We start from the raw sequence: 7,435 nt of genomic DNA, 5'->3' as shown, positions 1-7,435 counted from the left end.
AGGGAAGCTGTGGAGGAGGCTTCTTCAGTTGGGTAATGCCTTAAGTTTTGTCCAGAGTTGGGGAATGAGACCTATTTTTCTTCATTTCATTTCATTTCCTTTCCCCATTTTGAAAAGAGGGATGGGAGGGGGAGGGCAGTTAATTTGGGTATTAAGGGCCTTGTGAATGAATGCAAGGGGGAGAGCGGGGAACTAGCCCTTTCACCCAGATGATGGGCCGAACCCCGCATTTCTGGGGGAGGAGGAGGTGGAGTTGGGTCTGGAACAAGGAGATAAGAATCGATCCCTCCAATCCCCTTTAGGAGCGAAAATAAAGTTTACTTCCTGACCAGGTCAGAGAAGAGAGCAAGAAGGTTTGGTCTTGGCTTGGGGGCAGGGCAATATGGTATTGGTAGGGACCCCCACAAGTAAATATTGGGTCCCCGCTGATCAAACAGCTGTTTTCCAGGAAACACCATGAAAAACTGGCTGCTGCTGCTGCTGATGGGACTAAATTAGACTTGGGGCATACTTGAGCTACCTGGTGGTGGAAATCAACCTCCCATTTGCTGCCTCTTAAGGCTTCTTGCCCCCCTATGGCTCGCCAAGTGTATGTGTCTGAAGAGTTTCTGTTACACTCCTGGAATTCCAGTGACCGCCAAACCTGGCAGCTGGTGGATACTACCAGCAGTCCATATGGAGTGCCTTGATGCATATGGATCAACACAACAAGATCGAAGGGAGTACAGCTGTGGGGTGTCCCCCACCATGGAGTGCACATATCGGATCCAAAAGATACCATTACTGTATCCCCGGGTAACAATTGGACTCTATTGGCCAACGATGATGGATACATCACTGAGATTGAGGACCACCAAATTCTCGGAGCGGAAGGCACTTACGATCATGCCGTGCACGATGGACTTCGAATAGACTTTGTGCTTGTATTTTCTAAAATTGGAATCATTAGATTGTGAGCCCTGTAGAGGTATGAGAGGCCTTGTGTGGACATGCGGAATTTCCTCATCTTAACTCAGGACAAATACAAGGGTTGCAAAATGGAGGGAAAATCTCCTGGATTTTGGTGGGTCCCACCTAACCAGAAAAAGATTCCTACAGTTTGGGGATCTAGCGTCCCAGAAAACTTTGTTGTATTCCCCTCACTGTTTTTGGAAAATTTTGTAGTCTTGCAATGGGAAATTAATGTCACCAGGACACATCCGTGGTGCAGCAAATGGGCAGAACCCATTCTATTGGCCTGGCTAGGAAATCGCGAATTGCATAGGAAATTTCATAGAGATGCAGCAACCATCCTGGGTTCAGTGGGAAGTGCCAGAGTGGTGCTTAACCAAATGGATATAGAGGTAGTGTGAAATAAGCTTGCTAGGATGGAACAACTTACCCACCAAGCACTAAAGGGTCAAATTGTGGCTAATACAGAATATCAGGAGAATCATGTTAAAACTGTAACAGTGGCCGTGCAACCACTCAAGCAGCTACATTCCATTATGCATTCAGTGTTAGAAGGATACTTAGCTAATGAAACAGGTTTTGCTATATCTTGTGTAACTATGCAAACCTTCGTATTACACCAATAGAAAAAACAGGCACTTTGGATCAAGTCAGGGGATCCAGCAGTCATATCCAATTCCTATGCTGAATGGTGTCCTGAATGTAAAGCCCTCTTTGCGAAGGTCATCTCCTCTGGGATTAACAAGCCCTTGAGAGGATATATTCATGTGAGATTGGTGGGGGTGGAGACCAAAACCTGGCCCTTCTATGACTATGTCCCAATCCCTATAGTGTTGGCGGGGAGGGTTTGGTCCCCCAGGTCCCCTGCTAAATGGGTGTCTCAGACAAAAGAGCTCCTAGACCCCAGAGGGTGCAAACAATGGGGCCATCATGCATGGATGTGCTATCATGAAGATTTCCTAATGGACCCTTGTCATCTACATCAGGATAGTGTAGGCGATTGTGTGTTAGATGAAATCTTTAACCAAACCACTGTAGTAGTGAACAATGCCATTGGGTGTCTATGTGTTGCTTCAGTGACCCCAGTAACTTGAAACAACAGGAATGTCTCCCAGGCCCCTGTTAGAAAGCGCCATTGCAATGCCACCACTGTAAAAAGTGGAGAACATATTTATGCACAACCTACGTATTCACGTTCATTAAGCTTAGCCAAGGTCTTCCCGGTGATTTGGACTATGTTACTAGGCCATTCTAGGGAAGCTGTCTATCAGAAACTGGGGAAATCAGAAAAGATGATTATCAGCTATGCTACTGCTTGGAATAAGGAAAACCAGGCAAGCCTACATATAATACATCAAAAGGAAAAGCTTTTAAAGTTAACTGCCAAGTTAAAATCAGTGTCTGAACACCATTGGTATGACATTTTCTTAGGTTATAGCCCCACCTGGACTGGGTTGATGAACTTTGCGCTACATCCAGTAGTTATCATTTTGCTGTGAATTGTTATTTTATGCTGCCTTATGTGTATGCTTACCTGCTATGCCCAAAGATTATATGGGAGAGTGCAGGGCCTGATGGATTATGTTGATGGTTATATAACCCTACACGCAGATGCAACTGGTCAGGGAGGGATTGTAAGGCCCGTCCCGAAAAGGGTTCTGGGAGGACGCTAACCTGGCATCCTGGAGGGGGAGGTCAGCCTTGTGGAACCCAGGAGCCACGGGATAATGACCTAATGCATTTGCTGTTCTTTGAATAAGATTAGAAAGAGGAACTGCTCTTGCCTGACCCAATGGCTCTGGAAAGAGGAATTTCAAAATGACAGCTTTGCAGCATGCAACAATAGCTTTGCTCTAATCTGTAAAAGGTAATAAGGCTAGAAGCTACTTTGATTAAAAAACCCAAAGAGATAGAAAGCGGGAGTAAAAGTATAAAAGTTATGAAAACTAGGTGCCTGGAGGAATCACTTCAGGGAAGGACAAGGCTAAGAACCTGTCACAGAGCACTTAGATGCCCTGCTTCTTTTAAAGAGGGGAAACTGCTAGGGAAAGAGGCCTAGCAGTGAGTGAGAAGCCCCAGCTGCTGGTTGCCAGGGCAACCAGAATTAGCTAGTTACCTGAGCAAACAAAGGGGAGAGGCCTGACTGCAGGAGCAGCTCCTGATATTATGCTGGGGTGGAGTATTCCCCAGTAGGATTTGAATGACATTACAAGCAGGCAGCTTGAGTTTATGTTATAGCCCAGGGACTTGTGTTGGTTTATTATTGTATTATACCAGTGGTTTGGGTGAGGCTATTAGGGGATGGAGGAGGCCTCATAGGGGACACACGGCAGCGTAGGGACCCTGAGCACCAGAAAGGCCGTGGCATTGGGGGTGCACTGACCCCAAGTGCCAGAGAGGCCGCAGCATTGGGGGTGCCAGTGAGGGCACGGTTCAAGACAGGGCTGTGGAGGGCCCAGGGAGGACAAGGGGGCCAAATCATAGCAAGGCCCAGACCGAACAACGTCGGTTTCATCTGCGAGGCTTGGGGCGTGGTAAAGGGGTGGTTGGAGCCACACATAGCCCATAAGGCGAGGGTGCCCTGAAACACCCATTGTGCCATCCATCTTGGAGCAGGACCCACCAGGGGTCTGAGAGTCCGCGGGGTCAGAGTGTACAGCAAACCGTGTCAAAGAGGGCATAAAGGCAGCCTCCCATATATATATTTTACCATCAAAGATGTGGCGGGCGAGAATCGAGGGTGCCCATTGGGTCAACTTGGCACAGTAAGGGGGCCTTGGGAAGATCACGGCCATCCTACAGGACCCCACTCCGTGACAGAGCCTGATAAAGGATACCATCTTGCCACCCTAGACGCAGGGTGGGGTTCCTGAGACAAGTCAGGTAATGACTTAGGACAGGGAGGGGAGTGCCTTTCCACCAGACAACTAGCTAACGCTTTTGTAAGCCCTTGTATTAAGTTGCTGCCATTAAACCATTTTGCTGTTACCCACGATAAAAGTTATACTTGTTGCTTTGACCCTGGTGTGTGACTTGTGGGTCACTCACCTTCCCCCTTTGGAAGGGAGGGAGCCCTGACACCATGTCCCAGCATGGTACGGTCTCTGCCCTCCAATGTGCTGCAAGCAGCAGTCTCAGGCACCTCAGGCACACCATAGATCAGGAGTGAGCAACACTTGTGGGCAGATTGCCAAAACACCTGCAACCTTGACATGTAAGATGTTGGCATGCCAGGGACAGATGGTGGAGGAACTGTGAGGGGCCCAATCTTTGGTATGGCAGTGCAGCCCTGGCTCCTTCTCCATGCTGCCCTGAGGCATACATGCCAAGCAAAATGCTATTGCGTGCACCACTCTGGTACCCATGCTGGCAGTTGCCTTCCCCTGCCATAGATGTTTCCTCCTGAACAGGCCAATTTGTTATACACTCATGATAGGCATACGCCCATCAGAAACTCCTAAACAGGAATAAGTGTAACTTCTTTTGTGCAGTGTTCTGGGTGGGTTAAGTTGCCTTCATGAATGACAATGCAGTAGCATGCCCGTGAAAAGGAGAAATTCAGCTAGTTTAGGAGGTGCCAGAGCAGTGTAGTAAGTGTGCTACTCCTAGTTATGATCAGTTTACTGTTTAAAAGTAAACATGGGTGATTGGTGACTCCAGAGTCTGGGGGGGGCACCAGCATCCCATAGCTGACCAGGGTGGGGATTCCCCAGCAGCCAATTGCCAACCCTAGAAGCACCAGCAGCAAAAGTGGAAATGCTGCTGGTGCTTCTCCTGGTGCCAATCTCACAGGGGTCACCAACTGGCACTTCACTTGGAGCCCCCACTTCCTGGCCAGTGAGGGCCAATCTTAGGGGGGCTCCCCTGTACCCCCTCTCGCATTGCCTATGGAAGTAAACTTTGTATTCAGTCCCAAGTTAGAAGTCATACTGGGATTGTGTGTTCTTGTCTATGGCAGGTTAGGGTGTTAGGTCTTGTGGTGTGTCAGGGTTGACTGTTTTGCTCAGAGGTTAGACCATGATTTTGTAAAGAATGGTTTGGACTATCACTAGATGACCTATGGAGGTCCCTCCCAGGCCTCCTTCCCTATGAATCTGATGGCTAACGTCACAGCATAAGATGCTGAATGTACGAGGCTGGTAAAATTTTGAGTAGACTTTCTTATTTTGAATCTTCTGGGTTTTCTAAAGGATTGCATATTTTTCTCCCTGTATATTGGGTAAAAGAAAGGGAACTCAAACAATTTCATTTTAAATAGGAATTTTCCTTTGATTCCCTTGTGGCTAGAAGCAGAGAAGCTTGAACTAATAGATGTTTATTCTCAGTGTTCTGACTCTTGTCCTGTAGGGCCAGGCCAACGCTCAGGATCTCAAAATTGCGCTGTTAGACGGAAGTGTGTGACACAATTGCACATACACACACACAAAAATTACTGGGCACGTATACACACTGGGCACATACATACACACACTAGGTGCATACACACACTACCAACTCATGCACATGCACATCCAAGATTACCAGTCTAAGCACATGCACACCTATCACCAATTCAAGCCCCTACACACTATACACACCAAAAGTTAGACAAAAATCAACTGTCAATATTTGCACACTCAATACACATACACAGATTACTAATCTGTATACCATGCACATAATGATATATATATATATATATATATATATATATATATATATATCATGATGAGATATATGCCAGTTCACACACACGCACACCACAACTACACATACACACAGGTGAGTTCCTGACTTGGGTGGCATGGTGTGTATGTGTGTGCTTGGGGTACTTGGGGTACCTAGGGTGCTTGGTGACTATGGGAGGGGGAATCAAGGGTCAAAGATTTCTGGAAGGAGAGAGATGAATGGGGGTTAAGATGGGAGAGGGAAAAATAAGAGAGTGAAAGTGCCAGCAGTGAAAGCTGCTGTGGCCAGGATTAGAACCAGCAGGCTGGAGGGGAGCTGGAGTTATTTAAGGTCATGTGGCCCTGGGGTTACTCAGGATGATTGATGCTTGGGGTTACTTAGGGTTAATGTGCCTCAGGGTTACTTGGGGTCACCTGGTGCTGGGGTGGAAGCAAGGGAAAAAGCCCAGTGGCAAGGAGGAGACAGCCTGAGAGCCTGGAAACTAAAAGGAAGAAAGCTGGGACATCAGGGGGAAGATAAGTGGTGGCAAGGAGGAGACAGCCAGGAAACAGAGAGGTAGAAAGCTGGAAGATGGCTGGGAAATCAAAGAGGAGGGTTGGGAGGCCAATGAGACAAAAACCCAACTCAGGGTTTCAAAATAACAGGTTTATTAAACAGACAACACACTACACAGCTCCGCAAAGTTATTGGTTCCTACACACCCAAGCACTCACATACACACCCACACAATGGTAGCAGGAGAGAAAAAGGCTTGGTGGAGGGATTGAAGTCAAGGCATGTAGGGACAGAGTCCAGGTCCTTTGCTCATGGAAGAAAGGTGGGTGATAGCTACCTATCCTGGGCTGTGAGTTGATCCTCAATGGCCAGTCAGGATCTCCTCCAGCAAGGTGTTGTCCAGAGGCGGTCACTGGTAGGGCCTCTGGGTGGATAGGTGGTATGGCGTGGTGCTGGTCCAGGTGGAGAGGACGTCCCACTGGGTCTGTCTTCACTACCCCTTTTTATAGGGGCAGACCTTCTATTACCCTAGTGTCAAGGGCATGCCCAGACAATGGTCAGCCCTGGTGTACTGAGCATGTGCACTCCAGGGAAGGACATGCAGTTCCAGGTGTCTGTTGCAATAGTGGGTTGGCTGATTTTTGTAGGGTCTTTGTCTTTCAAATGCTGGGTCCATGGTTCCTGGGTGAGTCAATGGAAGGCAATCGTGCAGTTGTTGAGTTGATTATTCAGTAGAGGCTTGCTACCATTGTATCTCAAGCACCCTCATCCATTCAGGAGCCAATTTACATGAGACTGGTTAGACATGAGTCATAGGCTACACCCGGGCAGAGGACACAGGATGGAGGCTTGACAGTCAAAATGGAAACTTGACATTACTTGACATTACTTATGCTAACTTACACATGTAGGCCTAAATCATATAGTATCAATTAAAAAAATAAAGTAAAAATCAATAAAAGAGTAATCACACAGTAAAAATCAATATAAACATAATAATTATACAATATAAAACAGTGGATCAAAGGAGAGAGAGAAGAAAAAAAAACTTGCTACAAAAATGCTAAAGCTTACCCTATGTCTTAGCTTACTCATGCTTATCTATAGGGAATAGAGAGGGAGTAAAAAAGTCAGAAATACTTGGGAAGGGGAGGGAATGTATTTTAAAAAAAAGAAAAACTGGGGGTTTTGCTACATGATCTCAGTCCAAGCAATCTGGGGGCAGTCTACCAGTAATGGAGTTATGGCCAGAACACTAATGCCCTCCAACTCCTTCTTTATTTTAAGGTTGGGTAATTTTTTTGCACTGCCTTGTATCCAC

The 7,435-nt window shown here is 46.9% G+C and overlaps 1 long non-coding RNA gene across 1 annotated transcript in view; it reads left to right on the top strand.

Annotated features, from left to right (window-relative positions):
• The window catches only part of LOC109296201, a 19,615-nt gene extending 17,563 nt beyond the window's left edge, over positions 1-2,052 (top strand). The window contains exon 3 of the long non-coding RNA XR_002096921.1: positions 1,193-2,052. This is a non-coding gene — a long non-coding RNA (uncharacterized LOC109296201). The remainder of the gene's footprint in view (positions 1-1,192) is intronic.
• The last annotated feature ends 5,383 nt before the right edge of the window (positions 2,053-7,435 follow it).

Source organism: Gavialis gangeticus, unplaced genomic scaffold, assembly GCF_001723915.1.
Source record: "Gavialis gangeticus isolate Ggan-Ray unplaced genomic scaffold, GavGan_comp1, whole genome shotgun sequence".
In the NCBI taxonomy this organism is placed as follows: Eukaryota; Metazoa; Chordata; order Crocodylia; family Gavialidae; genus Gavialis; species Gavialis gangeticus.
This window is presented reverse-complemented; position numbering and strand designations above follow the sequence as displayed.